This window comes from Nycticebus coucang, chromosome X, assembly GCF_027406575.1.
Source record: "Nycticebus coucang isolate mNycCou1 chromosome X, mNycCou1.pri, whole genome shotgun sequence".
NCBI lineage: Eukaryota > Metazoa > Chordata > Mammalia > Primates > Lorisidae > Nycticebus > Nycticebus coucang.
In genome coordinates this window covers 175,699,964-175,726,960 of record NC_069804.1, presented here as the reverse complement: position 1 = coordinate 175,726,960, position 26,997 = coordinate 175,699,964, and the positions used below count along the sequence as shown (strand labels likewise).

General features: G+C 38.9%; 1 pseudogene; it reads left to right on the top strand.

Moving 5' to 3' along the window:
* The first annotated feature begins 685 nt into the window (after window positions 1-685).
* Window positions 686-26,997, top strand: part of LOC128577095 (DNA replication licensing factor MCM5-like) — a 64,931-nt pseudogene continuing 38,619 nt past the window's right edge.

Genomic DNA, 26,997 nt, shown 5'->3' with positions numbered 1-26,997 from the left:
CTGATTTTACATATCCCTCTCACATTAACTTGAATTGAAAAACAAACAACAACAACAAAAAAAACACTACAGTGAAATTCATATATAAGAGGAATGGCAGATTGACTTGGGTGGATATCAGACACAAGAAAAGTCACTGGATCAATTAATCAAAAGGGGAGAAAGACAAATTCTCGAAATTTAAAATGACAGAGGTGACATAGTCTTCAATATAAAGAAAATTTCAAGTTTCCTAAGTACAAAGTTTACAGCATTCTATTCAAGCACATTGGACCACAGATGCAATGGATAATTTTCTAGGGAAACACAATTCACCCACATTGGCACCCAGAGAGGCAAAAAAGTCTAAGGAGACAATTACATACAACACGTGCTGAATTTGGATAATAATTCTTCTATAAAACAGCAGCCAGGAGCCCTGCCTGCGGGCGCCCCTCCTCAGGGCCTTGGCCACTGTGTGTGGTACTTAGAGGGAGCGCGCGGTGGGCTCGAGGATGCGCCAAACGGCCGTGCCCGCGACGGTGAAGCTGGTAGGGGGAAGCCAGGCCATTGAGGGGAACCCTCTCCAGCAGCAGAGGGGACCCAGAGTGTCTGTTCGGTCTGGGCGCCAAGGCGGTGGCGGGAGTTGAGGGCTGAGCGTGTTTGATCTAGGACCGGGTTCCAGGAACCTTCTCGGCCCACAGAAATGAGCCATCAGCCTGACAGGGCACAGCCTGATGATCCCTCACAGGATCCACTACCCCAGAGGGAGCCAGCCCTGCCTGACACGACTCCATCCAGCAGTGAATTGAGGAGTCTTTTCGGGTGTCCGGTCTGCTTTGAGCACATGTTACCACCCATTTTTCGGTGTCAGCCTGGTCATCTTGTGTGTAACAGCTGTCGCCAAAAGCTGGCTTCTTGTCCAACTTGCTGGTGCCAACTGGGATCCATTCGCAATGTGGCTATGGAGAAACTGGCTGATTTACTTACCTTTCCGTGTAAATATGCCTCGTCTGGGTGTGGACTAACTCTGCCGCCTGCGCAAAAAGCAGGCCACGAAGAGCGCTGTGACTTCAGGCCTTATTCCTGCCTGTGCTCTAGTGTTCTGTGTCGATGGGCAGGCTCTTTAGATGCCATGATGCCCCATCTGATGGATCAACATGACTCCATTACAGCACGAGAGGGAGAGACTGCATTTTTCCTTGCTGTGAAAGTTAATAATGTTCACGTTACTTTTCACTGGGTGATGATGCAGTCCTGTTTTGGCTTGCACTTCATGGTGGTCTTGCGGAAACAGGAAAACCATGAGGGTCAAGAGCGGTTCTGGGCAATGGTCCGGCTGCTAGGAACGCACCAGCAAGCGGAAGCATTTACTTACCAACTGGAGCTCCGTGGAGATCATTGGTGACTAACGTGGGAAGCAGCTCCTCAGTCCATTCAAGAGGGAATTGAGACAGCCGTGATCAACAGTGACTGCCTTGTCTTTGACACCAACACTGCACAGCTTTTTGCAGAAAATGGAGATTTAAGCATCACTGTCACTATTGCCCCCTATTGAAATGGCAATAAGACATTTTCTGCCCAGTGTTTAGAACTGTAATTTTGGAGAAAATAAGGCACCCCTCTGCCTGCCAACCTGAAAGTCTTTTGGTTGGTGGAAGGCGTATACATAAAAGTAAATAAAAGGCTGTAAAATACAGGAAGCAGTTTCTTTTAGTAACACTGATACCATTAAACATAAGTCAACAGTAAACTACTGAAAAATATATATTTGTACACCTAAGGTGGGCATCTTTATTAAGAAAGGAAGCATTGTAAAATAATTCCAAGTTTTGTGTTGTTGTAGGTTGATTATACTGCTGAAAAATACTGGGTTTGTTGTTTGCATGTTTGTGTGCTTTTGTGTGTGTGTTTGGGAATGTGTAGGAGACTGTGTGTGTGTGTGTGTGTGTGTGTGTGTGGGTATTTTCTCTTGAACTAACAAGCCATCTTGAGTCATTACATAGTGCTATTGTGTGTGTGTGTGTGTGTTTGTATTTGCCATTTTTTTTCAGTTTTTGAGCAGGGCGGGTTTGAACACGCCACCTTTAGTATATGGGGCCAGCACCCTTACTCCTTGAGCCACAGGCGCTGCCCCAATATTTGCTAATTTTTATTCACGTCTTTGATGAAATAAATTTGAGTTTCTTTTCTGTAATTCAGGTTTTTCCTCACTTTTTGGTTCCATTTTAAAGTTAGCATCTTTTGATATGCATCACTGTTTATGGTAAAGTTTATACTGTGTTAGATACATATTTTCTCCACACCCCACCCCATTAATCAGTTCATTAGAAATATTTTAAATTCAGCTATTTGGTGAAGTTCCAAAAGGGAAAGGTGACATCAGAAAAATGATCAAAAGCTCTTTAAAGCAGTACTAAGATGGTCTCTGTCTTTCTCATTTTCTCACTTGCTCTGTTCTATAATTGAGTCATACCTTCAAACTTAATCATTATCAGGTTAGGAAATAAATTGATTTCTGAAATATTGAAAACAAATCAGGCATTTTTTTCTTTTTTTCAAGTACCTTGGACAAATCACATATCTAAAAGTTGTTCTCATATTTATTGGTTTTGCAAAAGAAGGCATCGTTGTGCACAGTATTTGTAATGAAAGGCAAATCACTTGTTTAAAAAAAAAAGCAGTTGCAAAAAATGTATGTTTTTAGTCTTTTATACTTATCATTGAAAGGATATCTGGCAATAAAAAGAAAGCAACAGCCCCAGATCTTTTCAGAAGACAATTCTAGAAAACTGTAAGATGTAAGATAACACTAATATTATCCAAACCATTTCAAGGGTACGGGAAGTATATAAATTGAAGGCGAAAGTATGAAACTGATTTTAAAACAGGATTAAAATAGCACCACCAAATGGAAGTACAAATCACATAAAATAATAAGAATGTTCTTAAATAAAATATTAGAAATCCAAGTAGAAACACATCAAAAATACATCATGAGATGTAACAGTTTTGCACTGCTGGTGGGAATGCAAACTAATACATTCCTTTTGGAAAGAGATATGGAGAACACTTAGAGATCTAAAAATAGATCTGCCATTCACTCCTGTAATCCCTCTACTGGGCATATACCCAGAAGACCAAAAATCACATCATAACAAAGATATTTGTACCAGAATGTTTATTGCAGCTCAATTCATAATTGCTAAGTCATGGAAGAAGCCCAAGTGCCCATCGATCCATGAATGGATTAATAAATTGTGGTACATGTACACCATGGAATATTATGCAGCCTTAAAGAAAGATGGAGACTTTACCTCTTTCATGTTTACATGGATGGAGATGGAACATATTCTTCTTAGTAAAGTATCTCAAGAATGGAAGAAAAAGTATCTAATGTACTCAGCCCTACTATGAAACTAATTTAGGGTTTTCACATGAAAGCTATAACCGAGTTACAACCTAAGAATAGGGGGAAGGGGGAAAGAGAGGGGAGGGAGGGGGGAGGTGGGTAGAGGGAAGGGGATTGGTGGGATTACACCAGCAGTGCATCTTACAAGGGTATATGTGAAACTTGGTAAACGGTCTGTGAAGCTAGTGAATGATGCCCCATGATTATATCAATGTACATAGCTATGATTTAATAAAAAAAAAAGAATGGAAGAAAAAGTACCCAATGTACTCACCTTTATTATGAAACTAATATAGGACTTTCACAAGAAAGCTATAACCCAGTTACAATCTAAGAATAGGGAGAAGGGGGAAAGGGAGGGGAGGGAGGGGGGAGGTAGGTGGAGGGAGAGGGGTTGATAGGATTACACCTGCTGTGCATCTTACAAGGGTATATGTGAATCTTAGTAAATGTAGAAAGTAAAGGTCTTTGCAAAATAACTAAGAAAATGCCAGGAAAGCTATGTTAACTAGTGTGATGAAAATGTGTCAAACATTCTATGAACCAAGTGTGTGGTGCCCCATGATCATACTAATGTACACAGCTATGATTTAATAAAAAAATAAATAAAAAAAAAAGAAATGTGGTGTGTATCCATCATGGAATACTACTGAGCTATAAAAAAGATACAGGCTTTACAACTTTCTGAGTTACCTGGATGGAATTGAAGCACATTCTTTTGAATAACGTACCTCAGGAATGGGAAAACAAGCATCCCATGTACACAATAGTAATTTGAGACCGGGAGGTGAACATCTACAGGCCCATGTGAGAGGTAAAACACAATTAAATTTCAGAAGGGGTGAGGGGGAGGGAGAGAGGGGAGGAGGGAAGGAGCTCAGTAAGCTTCTACCTAATGGGTACGATGTAGGAGTATATGGCATACCTCCTGGGTGAAGGACTCAAATACAAAGCAGGCTTTGTTTAATTAATGCAAACAATATAACCTAATTATATGTTCCCTCATATGAATTAGAAACATTAGAAATAAAGTACAATATCCCACTGCAAACTCATTAAAACACCTGGTTTTCTGTGACCCTGGGAGAGTGAAACAGTCGCTTTTGCTTCAGTTCCTTGTTCTGGAAAGTGGGGAAATTAACTGTCCCTACTTTATGGATTATTGACTTGAATATTACTTGAATTCCCATTTAAAAACTATGAGAACAGTGATGTGGTAAGCACACAGTCCAAGACTAACAGATGTGACTTGTTGTATGATATAAAATTGACTTGGTAAGGGGGCCAAGCAAGATGGTAGCTCAGTAACAGCTTCTTTGCAACTGGGCATGGTGAGAATGGGAGACAAGACTCCAGGCACCTCTGGCTTGTGGGCTCTGCCCAGAAACATCCCTTTGGGAACACAGGGAGGCAGCAGGAGACGTCTGGACCCCAGGAAGAGGACAAAAGCAGTAGAGAGGTGGGAAGTGGTTTGGCTCAATCTGAGACTGTGGCGCCTGCTATGGCTGTAGCTGTGGAAACAGCAAGATTGCAGGCAGGAAAGGCATTCCCTGTGGGTTGTTTTGGTGTTTTAGACCTGGGAACTTGGTTGAATTACCTTGGGAGACTGTGGGCGAGTGCGGATGTGGCTCTAAATGGTGTTCAGAGTTCAGGAGTGAGCTTCTGGACCCGAGCAGAGCTTTCCTTCTTCGGCTGTGGGCTCCTCTTCAGCCACTGTGGGAGAGCTGCCCTGCAGGCTCTGCCCTCAGGGTCCCAGAGCAAGGCCTGTGCAGGGAGACCTTGGGCGAGTGATCTAGTGACTTTGAACAGCGTACAGAGGTCAGGACTGAGACCCCTGGGCAAGAGCGCAGCTTTCAGTGTTCAGCAGGAATGCTGCCTTGCAGCCATGGCCCTCAGGGACTTAGAGTGAGGCTGCTTTTGGTGCCCCTGATAAGCAGGAAGCCATTTCAGGAGAGATCCCAGCCACACATGCTTTCCCGGGAAAGCCTCTGCTCAGCCAAAAGTGGGCTGAGGAGAGATTCAGGCTCTCAACCCTGTGGGGTTTGAGGGCAAAGAAGTCAGCAGAAGACCCCAGTCTATCTTATACAGATGTACCAGCATTGTGATTAGCATGCTATAATCCAGAAGATCACCTGTTGCCCAGGCAATATTCAACAAGATGTATATGTATTGCTTTGTTTTTGTTTTATTTTGTCTTTTGTTTATTTCAACTCTTCTCCCCTAGGATTTTCTTTTTCTTCTTCTTTTTCTTCATTTTAGAAGCATAAACCTAGTTTTTCATTGTTGCCTTATTTCATAATAACTACTTCATTTTTGCTAGTGTTTCTGCCCCTGTTATTTAGTTTTTCCCCAAATTTTATCCTGTAAGTTTTTTTGTTTGTATGTTTTGATTTGATTTATAATAGTTTTGTTTTTCGTATTTGTTGGAGGTGGGGTACTGTGCCTGCTCAGGCTGACAAAGAGCTGCAGACCTAAAGGGAACCACCACTCAAGCCAGCACTTCCAGATGTTGGGGACATTTTAAGGCGTGGGTTCAAATACCCTACTGCATACCTTTATTAATCCTTTCTCCCTCTGTCTGTCCCCCTCTTCTTCTTGTCAATCCTCCATTTTACTCACCTCTTTTCTTTCTCTTTTTTCTTTTCTTTTGTTTTTTAAATCTTTTTCCACATTTTTTTTTTATGAAATCATAGCTGTGTACATTAATATGATCATGGGGCACCATACACTTGGTTCACAGACCATTTGACACATTTTCATCACATTAGTTAACACAGCCTTCCTGGCATTTTCTTAGTTATGTTGCTAAGACAATTACATTCCACATTTACTGAGTTTCACATATACCCTTGTAAGATGCACCGCAGGTGTAATCCTATCAATCCCCCTCCCTCTATCCACCTCCCCCTCCCTCTCCACCCTTTCCCCCTTCCACCTATTCTTAGGTTGTAACTGGGTTATAGCTTTCATGTGAAGGTCTTAAATTAGTTTCATAGTAGGGCTGAGTACATTTGGTACTTTTTCTTCCATTCTTGAGCCACTTTACTAAGAAGAATATGTTCCACCTCCATCCATGTAAACATGAAAGAGGTAAAGTCTCCATCTTTCTTTAAGGCTGCATAGTATTCCATGGTGTACATATACCAATCAAATCATAACAAAGATATTTGTACCAGAATGTTTATTGCAGCCCTATTCATAATTGCTTTTTCCACTTCTTGCTCTTCAATCCTCTCATCATGTTAGTCTTGTACCAAAAGGACTTATCAACACCTTATGTCAGAGGCTTGGTAATGTAAAGAGGAAGAGGAAGTCAAAGAAAACTTATGGCAAGGAAACAGGCAAAAGAAAACCCTTATGAGGAAGAACCATCAGAAAAATCCCTGCAACATGAAAATCCAGACCAGAGCCACCCCACTCCGCAAGGGACCATGAGGTAGCCACTACAAAGGATTCCATCTATAAAGAAATGCTAGAAATGACAGAAGGGGGACTGAAAATACAGATGGTGAATACAATGAAGGAAATTGCTGAGAAAGTGGAAAATAGCCAAGAGGAAATTCAAAAACAGAATCAAATAGGAGATGAACAATATGAAGAATATAGGAAAGATATAGCAGAGATTAAGGAATTGAAGAAATCAATTATGGAACTTAAAGATGTAGTAGAAAGTATAAGTAACAGATTAGACCACACAGAGGAAAGAATGTGAGAGGTAGTGGACAAAGCTTTTGAGATTACTCAGATAGTTGAAGAGTCAGAAAAACAGAGAGAGAAAGCAGAATGGTCACTGACAGAATTATATGATTACATGAAACATTCAAACATATGAGTTACATGTAGCCCAGAAGAAGAACAAGAACACCCCAGGTGAATTGAAGCCATCCTGGAGAATATTATAAACAAAAAGTTCCCAAATGTCACCAAAGATTCTAACACATGCCTTTCAGAGGGATATTGGATCCCAGGTTCTCTCAACTCAAATAGAGCTTCTCCAAGACACATTGTGATGAACTTGTCCAAAGTCAAGAGAACAGAAAAAGTTCTGCAAGCTGCAAGGAGTAAGCTCAAATTGACCTACTTGGACAAATCCATCAGGGTGACTGCAGACTTCTCAAATGAAACTTTTCAAGCCAGAACACAATGGTCATCCACCTTCAATCTACTTAACTAAAACAATTTCCTTCCCAAAATTCTATATCCTGCTAAGCCAAGCTTTACATTTGATGGATAAATAAAATCTTTTACTAATAGGAAAATATTGAAGAAGTTTGCCACAAGACCAGCTCTACGGGAAATAATTTGACCTACTCTGCACACTGACCATCACAATGGACCACCACCAAAGTAAGCACCCAGAAACTAATCGACAAAACCTAGCTTCCACAATGATGCAAAAGATAAAACGTATCAATGGACTTCCACAAAATAAGATGAATAGAAATCCACCACACTTGTCTATTCTTTCAATAAATGTTAATGGCTTGACTTTCGCACTTAAGAGGTATAGGCTGACTTATTTCATATAAAAAGCACAAACCATCCATATGTTGCCTGTAGGAAACACTGCTAGCCTAGAAGGACAAGAATGACTCAGGGTGAAGGAATGGAAAACAGTTTTTCATGGAAATGCAAATCAGAAGAAAGAATGGGTTACAATCTTATCTTCAGATACATGTGGATTTAAAGCAACTAAAGTCAAAAAAGATGAAAATGAATACATCATATCACTCAAGGGAACAATAAAACAAGAAGACATTTTAGTTCTAAGGATTTATGCACCCAACTTAAATGCTACCAGATTTATGAAAGAGACCTTGATTTTTCTGAACAATATCATATCCTGTACTATAATACCAGAGTAGTAGGGGACTTTAACACTCCTCTTGCAGAGCTGGACATATTCTCTAAATGAAACCTCAACAAAGATACAAGGGACTTAAATGTGACCCTAGAGCAACTGTACTTAATAGACATATACAGAATACATCATTCCAAAGTTAACGAATATATGTTCTTCTCATCAGTTCATGAAACATTCTCCAAAATAGATCATATGCTAGGACACAAATCAAACCTCAAAATTCAGTATCCCTTTATAACAAAATCAAAATAATTGAATTCTACCTTGTATCTTTTCAGACCACAAGGCAATAAAGGTGAAACTCAACTCCAACAAAAATTGTCATCCCCACACAAAACCATGGAAATTAATAACCTTAAGCTAAATGAGATTGGGTCAAGGAAGAGATAAGAAAGGAAATCATTAACTTCATTTAACATAACAACAATGAAGACACAAGCTACCAAAACCTGCAGGAAACTGCAAAAGAAGTCCTAAGAGGAAATTTTATCACATTAGATGACTATATCTGAAAAAAGAAAGTGAACACTTAAACAACCTAATGATTCATCTTCAAGAAGTGGAAAAGGAAAAGCAATCCAATCCCAACCACAGCAGAAGAAAAGAAGTAATCAGAATGAAATCAGAAATAAATGAAATTGAAATAAAAGAATCATTCAGAAAATTAATCATACAAAAATTTGGTTTTTGAAAAGATAAAAAATAGATAAACCATTGGACAGATTAACCAGTAATAGAAAAATAAAATCTTTAATAACCTCAGTGAGAATCAAAAGGGGGAAATAACAAATGATACCACAGAAATACAGGAGATTATTTCTGACTACCACAAAAAACTCTATACCCAGAAATTTGACAATGTGGAGGAGGAAATGGACTGATACCTGGAATCACACCATCTCCCTAGACTTACATAGGAAGAAATAAATCCCTTGACTAGACCAATATCAAGCACTGAGATTTCAGAAACAATAACAAAGCTTCCAAAAAATAAAAGTGCAGGACCAAATGGCTTCACATCAGAACTGTATCACACCTTCAGAGAAGACTTTGTACCTATACTTTAGAACCTAGTCCAAAACATTGAGAAGGGAGCCACCTTTCCCAAGAAGTCTATGAAGTAAATGTCACCCAGGAAAAGTCCCAACTAAAAAGGAGAACTACATACCAATTTCACCAATGAATATCAATGAGAAAATTCTCAACAAAATGTTACCTAATAGATAGTAGCTATGCATAAAACAAATTATACATCATAATCTAGTATACTTCGTTAGAGAGATGAAAGTCTGGTTTATCATATGCAAATCCATAAATGTAATTGATCCTATCAATAGAAGAAATAACAAAGACCATATGATGCTCTCAATAGATGCTAAAAAATATTTGACAAAATTCAGCATCCTTTTCTAACAAGAATACTTAAGAAAACAGGCACAGGTGGCACATTTCTTAAGCCAATTGAAGCCATCTATGTCCAACCCACAGTTAACATCGCACTGAATGGGGTAAAACTGAAAGTTTTCCATGTAAAATTAGAACCAGACAAGGATGTCCACTATTGCCACTATTATCCAATTTTATGCTAGAAGTTGTAGCCAACACATTGGGCAAGAGAAGGATATAAAGGGCATCCAAATGGGTGCAGAAGAGATCAAACTCTTGCTCTTTGCTGATGATATGATGTTATACTTAGAAAACCACAGAGACTCAACCACAATACTCTTGGAAGTGATCAGGAAATACAGTAATGTCTGGAGGTATAGTAACAGCCAAGTTGAGAATAAATCAAGGACAGAATTCTCTTCACAGTAGCTTCAAAGAAAATTAAATACTTCAGAATTTACATAAGAAAAAAGATGAAAGATGTTTTCAAAGAGAATTAGAAAACCCTAAGAAATAAATTGCAAAAGACTAACAAATGGAGGAATATACCATGCTTTTGGCTAGGAAGAGTCAACATTGTCAAAATGTGTATTTTATACAAAGCAATCTACAAATTCAATGCAATCCCTATTAAAATAATAAAATCATATTTTAAAGAACTGTAAAAATTACTACATTGTTTTGTATGGAACCAGAAAAATCTCCATATAGCTAAGGCTGTTCTTAGTAATAAAAAAAAAGTTGGAAGGATCACCCTACCATAATTCAGTCTATATTATGAGTCCACAGTAATCAAAACAGCATGGAATCAACACAAAATAGAGACAGAGACATATGGAAGAGAATATAAAACCAAGAGATAAAACCAGGCTCTACCTGCTATTGGATCTTAACCAAACAAAACATATAGTAGGTAAAAGAAAACCCATTCAACAAATGATGCTGGGAGAACTGGATAACCACATGTAAAAAAATGAAACTGGACCACACCTATCACCACTTATAAAAATTGACTCAATATGAATAATAGATTTAAATCAAAGACATGAAATGATAAGAATCTTAGAAGAACATGTTGGGAAAACACTTGATGTTGATCTGGGGAAATAGTTTTTGAGAAAGACTTCCGTGGTCATGGCAACAACAATGAAAATTAACAAATGGGACTTAATTAAGCTGAAAACCTTCTGTACAGCTAAAGACACAACAAGTAAAGAAAAATACAACCTTCGTAATGGGAAAAGATATTTACAGGGCATGAACCTGACAAAGTGTTGATAACTGGAATCTAAAGAGAGCTTCAATTAATCAACAACAACAACAACAAAAGAGTAAATAATCCTATCTACCTCTGGGCAAGAGATAGGAACAGAATCTTGTTTCATGAAGACAGACAAATGGCTAATAAACATTTGAAAAAATGCACATTGTCCCTGATTGTCAGAGAAATGCAAATCAAAACCACCCTGATATATCACCTAACCCTAGTGAGAAGAGCCCCCATCACAAAGTCCCAAAGCTACAGATGCTGGCATGGATGTAGAGAGAAAGGAACACTTTTACACAGCTGGAGGGACTGCAAACTAAGATCACCCTTTTGGAAGGAAGTATGGAAAATCCTCAAAGAAGTCAAATTAGAACTCCAATTTGATCCTGCAATCCCATTAGTAGGCATCTACCCAGAAGAAAAAAAAAAAGAATCATTTTATCATAAGAACATTTGCACTAGACTGTTTATCACATCTCAATTTACAATTGCCAAAATGTGGAAACAATCTAAACATCTAACATACCAGGAGTAGATTAACAAGCTGTGGTATATGTATACCATAGAATACTATTCAGCCATTAGAAAAGATGGAGACATTATATCTTTTGTATTAACCTAGATAAAGTATTACAGGAATGGAGAAGCAATAATCCAATGTACTTAATTCTAATATGAAGGCAGTAGATAATCTGATACCCTCATAAGAGAAAAACTCAAATCAATTTAAGGTTGGGGGGCAGGGAGATGAAATGAAGGAGCAGGATGGAGGATTACAGTCTATGGCAAACCTCTTGGGGGTGGGACACAATTATAGGAGGGACTTTACCCAACAAATCCAATCAGTATAACCTAATTCTTTGTACCCACTATGAATCCCAAACATAAACCAAAAAAAATGGCAAAATGGATATAAAAATATGATCCATTTAAACATTCCTTTTGGAAAGATGTTTGGAGAACACTTAGAGATCTAAAAATACACCTGCCATTCAATCCTATAATTCCTCTACTAGGTATATACCCAGAAGACCAAAAAAAAAATCACATTATAACAAAGATATTTGTACCAGAATGTTTATTGCAGCCCAATTCATAATTGCTAAGTCATGGAAAAAGCCCAAGTGCCCATTGATCCATGAATGGATTAATAAATTGTAGTATATGTACACCATGGAATAATATGCAGCCTTAAATAAAGATGGAGACTTTACCTCTTTCAAGTTTACATGGATGAAGCTGGAACATATTCTTCTCAGTAAAGTATCTCAAGAATGGAAGAAAAAGTATCCAATGTACTCAGCCCTACTATGAAACTAATTTATGGCTTTCGTATGAAAGCTATAAACCAGTTATAACCTAAGAATATGGGGAAGGAGAAGAGGGAGAGGAGAGAAGGAGGAGGATGGGGACAGGGAGGGTGATCAGTGGGATTACACCTGCAGTGCACCTTACAAGGGTACATGTGAAACTTAGTAAATGTAGAATATAAAATTCTTAACACAATAACTAAGAAAATGCCAGGAAGGCTATGTTAACCAGTATGATGAAAATATGTTAAATGGTCTATAAAACCAGTGTATGGTGGCCCATGATCTCATTAATGTACACAGCTATAATTTAATAATAAAAAATATAATCCATTTATGTCATTTGTATACAGCTTGAATGAAACTCATCTAACTAGTAGAGATATTTACAGGCTGAGGGTAAAAAGATGGGAAAAGATATTCCATGAAAATAGAAACAAAAAGCAAGCAGGAGTGGCTACATTTATATCAGATAAAACAGACAATAAATGTAGAAGATCATTATACAATGATAAAGAGATAATTTTAATAAGAATATATATGTACTCCATACCAGAGTAAATTGATTAATAAGATAATCAAATATTACTATACATAAGGAAAAAGACAGATTACATTAAAATAATAGTGGAGGGATTAAACACCCCACTTACAGCACTTGACAGATGATGAAGACAGAAAATCAACAAAGAAACACTAGACTTAAATTGTGCTTTAAACAAAATGGACCTAACAGACATTTACAGAACATTCTACCCAACAGCCAGAGAATATACATTCTTTTCATGAGCATATGGAATATTCTCCAAGCTAGATCATGTTAGGACACCAAAAAATCATCAATAATTAAAAAAAATTAAATTCATGTAATGTATGTTCTCTAACCATAGTAGAATAGTACTAGAAATGAATTCTGAGCGGAATTTTCTTTCTTCTTCTTTTTTTTTTTTGGAATTTTCAATGCTATAAAAATACATGAAATTAAACAAATAGCTCCTGAATAATCTTGGGTCAATGGAAAAAATTAAAATGTAAGGTAAACAAAATTTTGGAAGAATGAAAAGTGAGATGCAACACACCCCACCTGTGTGATTCAGCAGAAGCAGTGCTTAGAGAGAAATTTGCATTTTTAAATATTTGCATTAAAAAAATTAGAAGGATTACAAATTAACAACCTAATTTCACATCTCAAGGAGCTAGAAAAACAAGAAGAAATCAAATCCATAACTAGCATAAGAAAAAAATAACAAAAATTACAGTAAAATAACAAAAATTGAGACAAAATATTACCTAGGATTAATGAAATGAAAAGTTGATTCTTTGAAAAGATAAACAAAATTGATATATGCTACCTAAATTAATCAAGAAAATAAGAGAGAAGATTCAAATAAATACATTCAGAAATGAAAAAGAGGACATTACAATTGACACCACAGATATACAAAAGATCATCAGATACTAGTATGAAGACCTCTGTGCTCAAAATCCAGAGAATCTAGAGGAAATGAATGAATTCCTGGAAACATACAGCCTTCCAAGACTGAGCCAGGAAGAAATAGATATTCTGAACACATGAATAATAAAGTATGATTGAATCAGTAATAAAATATCTCTCAACAAGAAAAGATCAGGGCCAGATGAATTCACAGCTGAAGTCTAGCAAATGTACACAGAACTGATTCCAATCCTATTGAAATAATTGAAGAAAATCTAGGAGGAGGGATTTATCCCTAATGCATTCTAAGAAGCCAGTTATCAACCTGATAGCAAAGCCAGGCAAAGGCACAACACGTAAAGAAACTTTGGAGGAGTTCAGTGGCTCATGCCTATAACCTCAGCACTTTGGGAGACTGAGGAAGGACGATCACTTGAGGTCAGGAAATTGAGACCAGTCTGTGCAACCTAGTGAGACCCTGTGATAAACCGGTATCCCTGGTGAAGATGAACGTAGATGTAGAAATCCTCTCTATAAAATACTAGGAAGTTAAATACAACAGCACATCAAAAAAGATAATACACCATGATCAAGTATATTTTATTTCAGGATACAGGGATGGTCAAGATATGAAAATCAATAAATGTGTATTTCACAAAAACAGAATCAAGGAAAAAAACCAGTTCACCAGATGCAGATAAAGCTTTTGATAAACTCTAGCACTGCTTCATGATAAAATTCTTCAACGAACTATACATAGAAGGAACACACCTCAAGATAATAAAAACCATGTACAACAAACCCACAGCCAATTGAAAGAATCTCCCTTAAGAACTGTAGCAAGACAAATATGCCCATATTCACTGCTCTTATTCCACATAATATTGGGAGGCCTAGCCAGAGTAATTAGACAAGAGAAAGAAACAAAAGGCATCCAAATTAAAAAATAGCAAGTCGGCTCAGCGCTTATAGCTCAAGTGGCTAAGGGGCCAGCCACATACACCAGAGTTGGTGGGTTTGAATCCAGCCCAAGTCCACTAAACAACAATGACAACTATAACCAAAAAATATCCTGACGTTGTGGTGGGCACCTGTAGTCCCAACTACTTGTAAGGCTGAGGCAAGAGGATCGCTTAAGCCGAAGAGTTTCAGATTGCTGTGAACAGTGATGCCACAGCACTCTACCCAGGGCAACAGCTTGAGACTCTGTCTCCAAAAAAATAAAAATAAAAAAGAGCAAGTCAAACTTTCTGTTTTATGATATGATATTATGCTTAAAAAAAAAACAATGTTTCTGCCAAAATATTCATAGATTTGATAAACAACTACTGTAATGTTTTAGGATACAAAATAAATGTATAAAAATGAGCAGTATTTTTATATATCAGTAATGATCAAGGTGAGAACCAAATCAAGAACTAAATCCTTTTTATAATGGGTACAAAAAATAAAATACCTGGGAATATATTTGACCAAGCAGGTGAAAGGTCCCTACATGAGAACTATAAAGCACCGATGAAAGAAATTATAGATAACATAAAAATGGAAAAGCATCCCATGATAATTGAATGGAAGAATCAATATCATTAAAATGACCATATTTCTCAAAAGAATCTGCAGATTTGACATGATTTCTATCAAATTACCAACTTCACTTTTCATGGAATAAGAAATAAAAGATCCTAAAATTCATATGGAACCAACAAAGAACAGAAATAGCCAAATGAACCCTAAGCATAAAAAACAAAGCTTGAAGTATTGATACTGGAATTTTATCTTCGGTAGGTTCTTGGTCTTGGTGATTTGAAGAATAAATCCGCGAACCACAGATCAGTGGTAAGACAGGATTTATTTACAGAAAAGAATAGAAAAATACCAAACCTCCCAGCAGGGAGAGAAAACCCAGGTCAGGAGAGAAAAGCTCTCTCTCTAGAGAAGGTTCTATTCATGTCTCCTACCCATTGATATATGGGATTGTTGGGTTCTTTTCATGTGGATTAATTTGAGTTCTCTATAGATCCTAGTTATCAAGCTTTTGTCTGATTCAAAATATGCAAATATCTTTTCCCATTGTGTAGGTTGTCTATTTGCTTTGGTTGTTGTCTCCTTAGTTGTACAGAAGCTTTTCAGTTTAATGAAGTCCCATTTGTTTATTTTTGTTGTTGCAATTGCCATGGCAGTCTTCTTTATGAAGTCTTTCCCCAGGCCAATATCTTCCAGTGTTTTTCCTATGCTTTCTTTGAGGATTTTTATTGTTTCGTGCCTTAAATTTAAGTCCTTTATCCATCTTGAATCAATTTTTGTGAGTGGGGAAAGGTGTGGGTCCAGTTTCAGTCTTTTACATGTGGATATCCAGTTCTCCCAACATCAACCCAGGAATGGATTAACAAGCTGTGGTATATGTATATTATGGAATACTATTCAGCCATTAAAAAAAAATGGAGACTTTACATCCTTCATATTAACCTGGATGGAATTGGAAGACATTATTCCTAGTAAAGCATCACAAGAATGGAGAAACATGAATCCTATGTACTCAATTTTGATACGAGGACAATTAATGACAATTAAGGTCATGGTGGGGGTGGGAGAAGGGGAGAGCAGAGAGAGAAAGAAGGAGGGAGGGGTGGGGAAAAGGTGTGTGCCACACCTTTTGGGGGCACGACACGATTGCAAGAGGGACTTTACCTAACAAATGAAATCAGTGTAACCTGGCTTATTGTACCCTCAATGAATCACCAACAATAAAAAAATAAAATAAACTAAAAGAAGAGAAAAGTTGGGCAGCACCTGTGGCTCAGTGAGTAGGGCGCTGGCCCCATATACCAAGGGTGGCAGGTTTGAACCCAGCCCCCGCCAAACTGCAGTGAAAAAAATAGCCAGGTGTTGTGGCAGGTGCCTGTGGTCCCAGCTTCTTGGGAGGCTGAGCAGGAAAATCGCCTAAGCCCAAGAGCTGGATGTTGCTGTGAGCTGTGATGCCACAGCACTTTACCAAGGGCGACAAAGTGAGACTCTGTCTCTAAAAAAAGAAAGAAAGAAAAAAAGAAAAGCTCTCTCTCTCTTTCTCTCCCTTGGCTCTTTATTTAGGGGTACATATAAGTGCATGGGTTCCTTGTATATGAGGCCAGGAAATGAATGGATACAGTGCTTTCTGCTGGGGCAAGGTGAATGAATGTATTAATGAATGAACACAGTCCATTCATGGAATTGAGGCCTAGGAAACTTACATGAAATTGACCTAGGCATAGGAAATGGGGGCTCTGTATTCAGTCGTAAGTGCAAAGGGAAGGAGACAGGAAGGAGCAGATGTCTCCCCAGCAATTGTTCAGCCCCTTTGGCTATTGGAGCCTCTGGTGGGGGTGGGATGCACCCCTCCTTGTCTACCCTCCAGCCTGCTAGTTCCTCTGCTGGCTGCCTCTGCACCAAGACCGCCAAGGCGGAGGTGGCAGGTCCTCCAGCTCAGCTCACCTGAGCTGCCTGGGGTGCCACCTGTCCTGACTTCAAATTATTCCACAAGGTTACTGTCACCAAATAAGCACAGTAGTGGCATAAATGTAGACACATACATCAGTGGAATAGAAGTGAGAAAACAGAAATAAAGCCATATAACTACAAAGTAGAAAAAAAAAACATACCCTAGGGAAAGGATATTCTCTTCAATAAATGATGTTCAGAAAGTTAGATTGCCATATACATTATAAAGAAACTGGACCCCGGAGGGGAGACAAGATGGCGGACTGAAGCCAGCTTTCAACAAAGGCTCCCGTCCAGAAGGAGAGTTAAGGGACAGGAATTTAGTAAGTATCCTGGTGGACTTGAGCCTCACCAAGAGAGAAGGCTGAAGAACGCACATCAACACCGCTGAGGCAAGTTGTGATCACAAGGACGCAAACAAAAGGTACAAAATCCACCACCAAGCGGACGGGAGTCCCCCTCCCCCATGAGACCGGCTCAAGAGCCCCACAATTGAACAAGCGGGCAGAAATTAAAGGCCCTCCCACTACACTCCACGGGAGAGACCTTCTAAAAACTGGACCTACCTCCCCTACTGGGGTGCCGTGGCGTTCTCCTGCCGGACACAGGGCTGAATAAAACTTTGGGAATCCTTTGCCGGCAACCCTGAATCTCTGGCGCTCCCCTCCCGCCCACTGAGGTCTGGAGGCCTGTCCCCCAAGACTTCGGATCCTTGGGTGATTTCTCAAGGGGAGTGGACAGTCCCCGAGTTGCGACTGGTCAGCATTGACTCTGAGGCGCGCAAGTGAGGAGAGGGCACTGGGCTGAGGGGGAGTCACGCCTCGTGGCACTTCGCTGCGGTGCAGTGCACCAACCCTCCCCGGGCATACGGGGCCCAAGACTGAATAAGACTCTGGCCTCCCCGCTGAGAGCTGAGAGCCCCTACTCTCACTCGGGGTCTGAGGGCCTATCCCCCAGGAGTTCGGATCCTTGGGTGATTTCTCGAGGGGAGTGCACAGTGCCTGAGCTGCGTCGGGTCAGTGCTGACTCTGGGATACGTGAGCGAGGAGAGGGCACTCTGCTGAGGGGAAATCAAGCCTTGGTGGCACTTCCCTGCGGTGCAGTGCAGGAGCCCTCCCCAGACCGTAGTATTGCGTAAAACTGAATGAAACTCTAGCTTCCCCCCCCACTCCCATTCGGGGTCTGGGGGCCCATCCCCCAAGAGTTCTGATTCTTGGGGGATCTCTTAAGGGGTGTGGACCCAGCACAAACTGCGGCCGCTCAGTGCTGACTCTGGGGCGCGGGACAGAGGAGAAAAGGGTCGCCTGAGTGCCCACACCAGAGCAGCAGTTCCCTGGAGGTAGATCAACAGCCGTTTTTTCTTTAACGGCAGAACACTCACTTCTGGATATTCTGAGGCCACACCCCCTGTCTCCCTGGGCAACCAGAGGAGGCCACCGGGGACACGGCTCACAAACCCTGGAAGCTTCCAGGGCGGGGCCGACCCAGAGAGGTGTTCAGACGCAATTCTCCAACAGCAAAGACGTTTGAACTCAAAACAGCCCGTCTTCTGTAGGCGACGACAGGAACAGAGACAGAACCTCACAAAGTTGTCTGTTCTGTTCTGTTCTGTTAGCAGCATCCATCAGGGACGGGGCTAAGCCTGAGTGAACACCTCCTTCCCATCACCTGCATCAAACACTCAAAGATGTCAGGCCCCATCTCCTCCTGCTAGATAGCGGCAGTCTGCGGGGGCCTGGCAGACTTCCTTGCGATTCAGGCAGGTGCAAATCCCTGGAGTGTCTGTTCACTGCAGGCAACTGGGTTAGCCATCTGCAGAGATACCAGTGACTGGGTCTGACGGAGGGGCAAAGTGGGGAAGGAGACGTCAACCTTCCTAGACTGCTCTGTTTGCTGGGTGGCTCCTCCTGACTCCACGCTGCACTGGGGTGAACTGTGTCAGAGGAGTCACCAGGCCCCTGTGATCCAGTTCCCAGAGACCTCTTGAACCCTTCCACCCGAGACAAGTGCCGATCGAGACAGTTGATTCGGACCTTTTGAACTGGGCTAATAGACTGAGGACTCTTCAGGCGGTGCCCTGGGTGTGCGATTGTAGGAAGGTTTGATTCTCCTTTTCCAACTGGGGCCAGAGGTGGGCAGGCGGGGTGACTTAATTGCTGATTTTTCCACACAGCTGAGACTTCAAGCCAGAGTAGAAGTTGCAATAGGATCGAACAGAAACCAGCTGAAAACAAGACAGAACCACTTTGCTCCACCACACCAGACAGGGCCCCAGTTTCTCAGGCCACAACACTGTACGGGCCCTCGAAAAAACCCCAGGGGAAAAACCAAAGGGAGTAAACCATGGGGCGGAATCAGCGGAAAAACTCTGGTAACATGAATAATCAGAATAGATCAACCCCCGCAAGAAAAGATACGGCAGATGTGATTGAAGATCCCATTCATAAACAACTGGCTGAGATGTCAGAAGTCGAATTCAGAATTTGGTTTGCAGACAAGATTAATAAAATGGAATTAGGAATTCGAGGAGAAATTCAAAAATTGTCTCAAGAATTTAACGAATTTAAAGACAAAACCACCAAAGACTTAGACACACTGAAACAAGAACTTACAGCCCTCAAAGATATGAAAAATACAGTAGAATCCCTCAGTAACAGAATGGAGCAAGCAGAAGAAAGGATTTCGACATTGAAGATAAAGTCTTCGAACGCTCCCAATCTCTCAAAGAGGAAGAGAAATGGAGAGCAAAAACAGATCACTCACTCAGAGAACTCTCAGATAATTAAAAAAAAAAAACAACATAAGGGTTATAGGAATTTCGGTGAATGATGAAGTGGCTGCCAAGGGCACAGAGGCCCTTCTACATGAAATTATGAAAGAAAATTTTACAGACATGCCTAGAAAATCTGAAATTCAGATAGCAGACAGCTTCAGAACCCCAGCACGATTCAACCCCAATAAGCCATCTCCCAGACATATCATAATTAGCTTCACTAAAGTTAACATGAAAGAGAAGATTCTAAAAGCAGCCGGGCGAAAGAAAACTATAATGTACAAAGGTAAGAATATTACAATAACTGCAGATCTCTCTGCTGAAACTTTTCAAGCCAGAAGAGGCTGGTCATCAACTTTTAATCTCCTAAAGCAAAAAAACTTTCAACCCAGGATCTTGTATCCAGCTAAACTGAGTTTCATCTATGATGGAGAAATTAAATACTTCAATGACATTCATATGTTGAAAAAATTTGCCATAAGTAAACCAGCTCTTCAGGATGTTCTCAGACATATCCTCCACAATGACCAACCCAATCCTATACCACAAAAGTAAACTCACTAAGAAACTTCGGATCAAACTCCAACTTCCACACTGGTGAAAGGATTAAAAATGTCCACTGGACCTTTGAAAAACTCGATACCCAAAATTCCACCAGACTTATCAATACTGTCCATCAATGTGAATGGCTTAAACTGTCCTCTAAAGAGGCATAGGTTAGCTGACTGGATACAAAAACTCAAGCCAGATATTTGTTGCATACAAGAGTCACATCTCAACTTAAAAGACAAATACAGACTCAGGGTGAAAGGATGGTCATCCATATTTCAGGCAAATGGTAATCAGAAAAAAGCAGGTGTTGCAATTTTATTTGCAGATACAGTAGGCTTGAAACCATCAAAAGTAAGGAAGGACAAGAATGGTCACTTCATATTTGTTAAGGGTAATACTCAATATGATGAGATCTCAATTATTAATATCTATGCACCCAACCAGAATGCACCTCAATTTATAAGAGAAACTCTAACAGACATGAGTAACTTGATTTCCTCCAGCTCCATAATCGTTGGAGATTTCAACACTCCCTTGGCAGTGTTGGATCGATCCTCCAGAAAGAAGCTGAGCAAAGAAATCTTAGATTTAAACCTAACCATCCAATATTTAGATTTAGCAGACATCTACAGAACATTTCATCCCAACAAAACTGAATACACATACTTCTCATCAGCCCACGGAACTTACTCCAAAATTGATCACATTTTAGGTCACAAGTCTAACCTCAGTAAATTTAAAGGAATAGAAATTATTCCATGCATCTTCTCGGACCATCATGGAATAAAACTTGAATTGAGTAACAACAGGAATCTGCATGCCCATACAAAAACATGGAAGTTAAATAACCTTATGCTGAATGATAGCTGGGTCAGAGATGAGATTAAGAAAGAAATCACCAATTTTTTGGAACAAAACGACAATGAACACACAAACTATCAGAACCTCTGCGACACTGCAAAGGCAGTTCTAAGATGGAAATTTATACCACTGCAAGCCTTCCTCAAGAGAACGGAAAGAGAGGAAGTTAACAACTTAATGGGACATCTCACGCAACTGGAAAAGGAAGAACATTCCAACCCCAAACCCAGTAGAAGAAAAGAAATAACCAAAATTAGAGCAGAATTAAATGAAATTGAAAACAAAAGAATAATACAACAGACCAATAAATCAAAAAGCTGGTTTTTTGAAAAGGTCAATAAAATAGATAAACCTCTGGCCAACCTAATCAGGAAAAAAAGAGTAAAATCTCTAATATCATCAATCAGAAACAACAAAGACGAAATAACCACAGACTCATCAGAAATCCAAAAAATCCTTCATGAATATTACAAGAAACTTTATTCTCAGAAATATGAAAATCTGAAGGAAATAGACCGATACTTGGAAGCACACCACCTTCCAAGACTTAACCAGAATCAAGTGGAAATGTTGAACAGACCCATATCAAGTTCAGAAATAGCATCAACTATACAAAACCTCCCTAAAAAGAAAAGCCCGGGACCAGATGGTTTCACGTCAGAATTCTACCAAACCTTTAAAGAGGAATTAGTACCTATATTACTCATCCTGTTCCAAAATGTAGAAAAAGAAGGAAGACTACCCAACACGTTCTATGAAGCAAACATCACCCTGATCCCCAAACCAGGAAAAGACCCAACAAGAAAAGAAAATTATAGACCAATATCACTAATGAATATAGATGCAAAAATATTCAACAAGATCCTAACAAACAGAATCCAGCAACACATCAAACAAATTATACATCATGACCAAGTTGGTTTTATCCCAGGGTCTCAAGGCTGGTTCAATATACGTAAATCCAGAAATGTAATTCAGCACATAAACAAATTAAAAAACAAAGACCATATGATTCTCTCAATTGATGCAGAAAAAGCTTTTGATAATATCCAGCATCCCTTCATGATCAGAACACTCAAGAAAATTGGTCTAGAAGGGACTTTTCTTAAACTGATAGAGGCTATCTACAGCAAACCCACAGCCAATATCATATTGAATGGAGTTAAATTGGAATCATTTCCACTCAGATCAGGAACCAGACAAGGCTGCCCATTGTCTCCATTGCTTTTCAACATTGTAATGGAAGTTTTAGCCACCGCAATTAGGGAAGAAAAGGCGATCAAGGGTATCCATATAGGGTCAGAAGAGATCAAACTCTCGCTCTTCGCAGATGATATGATTGTGTATCTGGAAAACACTAGGGACTCTACTACAAAACTCCTAGAAGTGATCAAGGAATACAGCAGCGTCTCAGGTTACAAAATCAACATTCATAAATCGGTAGCCTTTATATACACCAACAACAGTCAAATTGAAAAAGCAGTTAAGGACTCTATCCCATTCACAGTAGTGCCAAAGAAGATGAAATATTTGGGAATTTACCTAACAAAAGACGTGAAAGAGCTCTATAAAGAGAACTATGGAACTCTAAGAAAAGAAATAGCTGAAAATGTTAACAAATGGAAAAACATACCATGCTCATGGCTAGGAAGAATCAACATTATCAAAATGTCCATACTACCCAAAGCAATATATAATTTCAACGCACTCCCTATTAAAGCTCCACTGTCATATTTTAAAGATCTTGAAAAAACATTACTTCATTTTATATGGAATCAGAAAAAACCTCGAATAGCCAAGACATTACTCAGAAATAAAAACAAAACAGGAGGAATCACACTACCAGACCTCAGACTTTACTACAAATCGATAGTGATCAAAACAGCATGGTATTGGCACAAAAACAGAGAAGTAGATATCTGGAACAGAATAGAGAACCAAGAGATGAATCCAGCTACTTACCACTATTTGATTTTTGACAAGGCAATTAAACCATTCAGTGGGGAAAAGATTCCCTATTTAACAAATGGTGCTGGGTGAACTGGCTGGCAACCTGCAGAAGACTGAAATTGGACCCACACCTTTCACCATTAACTAAGATAGACTCTCACTGGATTAAAGATTTAAACTTAAGACATGAAACTATAAAAATACTAGAGGAGAATGCAGGGAAAACCCTTGAAGAAATTGGTCTGGGTGAGTATTTCATGAGGAGAACCCCCCGGGCAATTGAAGCAGCTTCAAAAATACACTACTGGGACTAGATCAAACTAAAAAGCTTCTGCACAGCTAAGAACACAGTAAGCAGAGCAAGCAGACAGCCCTCAGAATGGGAGAAGATATTTGCAGGGTATAACTCTGACAAAGGTTTAATAACCAGAATCCACAGAGAACTCAAACGCATCAGCAAGAAAAAAACAAGGGATCCCATCGCAGGCTGGGCAAGGGATTTGAAGAGAAACTTCTCTGAAGAAGACAGGCGCACGGCCTTCAGACATATGAAAAAATGCTCATCATCTTTAATCATCAGAGAAATGCAAATCAAAACTACTTTGAGATATCATCTAACTCCAATGAGACTAGCCTATATCACAAAATCTCAAGACCAGAGATGTTGGCGTGGATGCGGAGAAAAGGGAACACTTCTGCGCTGCTGGTGGGAATGCAAATTAATACATTCCTTTTGGAAAGATATATGGAGAACACTCAGAGATCTAAAAATAGATCTGCCATTCAATCCTGTAATTCCTCTGCTGGGCATATACCCAGAAGACCAAAAATCACAACATAACAAAGATATTTGTACCAGAATGTTTATTGCAGCCCAATTCATAATAGCTAAGTCATGGAAAAAGCCCAAGTACCCATCGATCCACGAATGGATTAATAAATTGTGGTATATGTATACCATGGAATACTATGCAGCCTTAAAGAAAGATGGAGACTTTACCTCTTTCATGTTTACATGGATGGAGCTGGAACATATTCTTCTTAGTAAAGTATCCCAAGAATGGAAGAAAAAATACCCAATGTACACAGCCCTACTATGAAACTAATTTGGGACTCTCACATGAAAGCTATAACCCAGCTACAACTTAACAATAGGGGGAAGTGGGAAAGGGGGGGGTGGGTAGAGGGAGGGGAATCGGTGGGATCACACCTGTGGTGCATATTACAGGGGTATTTGCGAAACTTGGTAAATGTAGAATGTAAATGTTTTGGCACAGTAACTGAGATAACGCCGGAAAGGCTATGTTAACCACTGTGATAAAAATGTGTCAAATGGTTTATGAAGTGAGTGTATGATGCCCCATAATCATATCATTGTATACAGTTATGATTTAATAAAAAAAAAAAAGAAACTGGACCCCTACTTCTTACCATATACAAGATCAACCCAAGATGCATCAAAGACTTGAATGTAACTCCTGAAACTATAAAATACTTGAATAAAACTTAGGAAAACTTCTGGACAATGCCACAGGTAAAGAATTTATGGTTAAGACCTCAAAAGAACAGGCAAATAAAAAGAGAGAAATGTGACTTAACTTTAACTAAAATTATTTTTCACAGCCACAGAAATAATCGGCAGAGTGAGCAGACAGTTGCAGAATGAGAGAAAATATTTGCAAACTATACTTTTGACAGAATACTAATATCCAGAACTTAGAAAGAACTTAAACAACTCAATAACAACAACAATGACAAAACAGTATAAGGTGGACAGAAGACATGGACAAACATTTGTTCAAAAGGATGACATAGAAATGGCCCAACAGGTATATCAAAAAATGTTCAACATCACTAATCATCAAAGAAATTTAAATTAAAACCACAATGAGTTACCATGCTACATCAGCCAGAATGGCTATTATTAAATTTTGAAAAATAAGAGATTTTGGTAAAGAGCAAAGAAAAGGGAATGCTTATAAACTGTTGGTGGGAATGTAAATTAATACATCTATAAGAAACAGTGTGGAGATTCTGCAAAGGTATATAGAATTACTCTTCAATCCAGAAATACCTTTATTGGGTATCTACCCAAGGAAATAATCACATAAAAAAGATACCAACACTCATATGTTTATTGCAGTAGTATTCACACTAGCAAAGACACTGAATGAACCTAATTGTTACCCACCAACAGATGAACAAAGAAAATGTCTTCTATATACATGATGGAATGTTATTCAGCTATAAAAGTGTGAAATCATGTCTCTTGCCCTAATATTGATAGAACTAGGGCCATTGTATTAAGTGAAACAAATAAGACACAAAGAGACGCATGCCACATATTCTAACTTATAAGCATAAGCTAAATGATGTGTACACACCGTCTTCGAGGGTTGAATGATAGACAGGGGAGATAAAGAAGGGTGAGAGGATGGGAGAGGGAAAATAAATTGGAGATTACTGAATGGGTACAATAATAGAATATATTGGGTACAATAAAAGTCCGGACTTCACTACTACGCAATATATTCACATAACAAATGACACTTGTACCCCTTAAATTTATAAAAATTAAAACTTGAAAAAAAGAAAAAAGTAAGAATAAACAACTGGTTCTTAAACATCTAACATCCATTCAATCTCACACATTATAAAAGTAATGTAAACTAAACTACACACAGTTTTTATATTCACCTCCTATATTGTAAAGGTCAAAAGTTTGGTACCAAACTGTGGGCTGCCATAGGTAGGGAAACAGGACTTCTCATAATTCATGCATGGGAGTATAACCTGGTACAACTTCTATAGATAATAATTGACAGTCTCCATTAAATTTCTTTCCAAATTAGTTAAAAGGAAAGACTTTCAAAAATTCAGTAGAATCTGGGCATATTCCAGTTGTAGTGCATTTATTCCTTCAATTTATTTTTGTTGGAATTTTAACATAAAGTAATCAAATGGTTTCAGAAGTGTTAGGGATGGCACTGGTTTTCTCACACATGAATTCTCCTTTGTATTAACCACATCCCCTCCAAAAGCAGCTTGTTCTGTGCATTTTAACTATTAAAATTATCTTCCTTGAGGCCTAAATTCACAGTCTTCATTCTTTACTCTGAGATTGCCACAGATTTCTAATTCTACCAATTCACAATGGTATAATGCTAGATAAGAGGTTATCACTCATTTATGATTTAATAGACAATATTTTATCCAATCTTTACTCCAAGATAAATGTTTCTCCACAGCACAGGCAAAAAAATCAACAAAATGAAAAGGCAATATTAGAGAATATATTTGCAAACCATGTATTATATAGGGTCAATATCCAAAGTTTTTAAGGAATTCACACAAATCAATAGCAAAAAGGTCCAAAAAACCAAATTAAAAATGAGTAAAGGAATTGAATAAATAGTTCTTAAAAGAAAACTATTTGATGGAATGTTATTCAGCTATAAAAGTGGAGGTATCTATATACCTTTGCAGATCTCCACACTGTTTCTTACAAATGGCCATCAAGTTTATGAGGAAATATGCCACCCACTTCTCACTAATTATCAGACAAGTGGAAATCAAATGCATAACATGTCACCTTGTATGTTTTAAGATGGCTACTATCAAAAAGACAAGAGGTAAGTGTTGGTGAGTGTGGCGAGTAGGGAACCCTTGCACACCATTGATAACAGTGTAAATTGGTATAGATATAGAAAACAACATGAAGTTTCCTCAGAAAA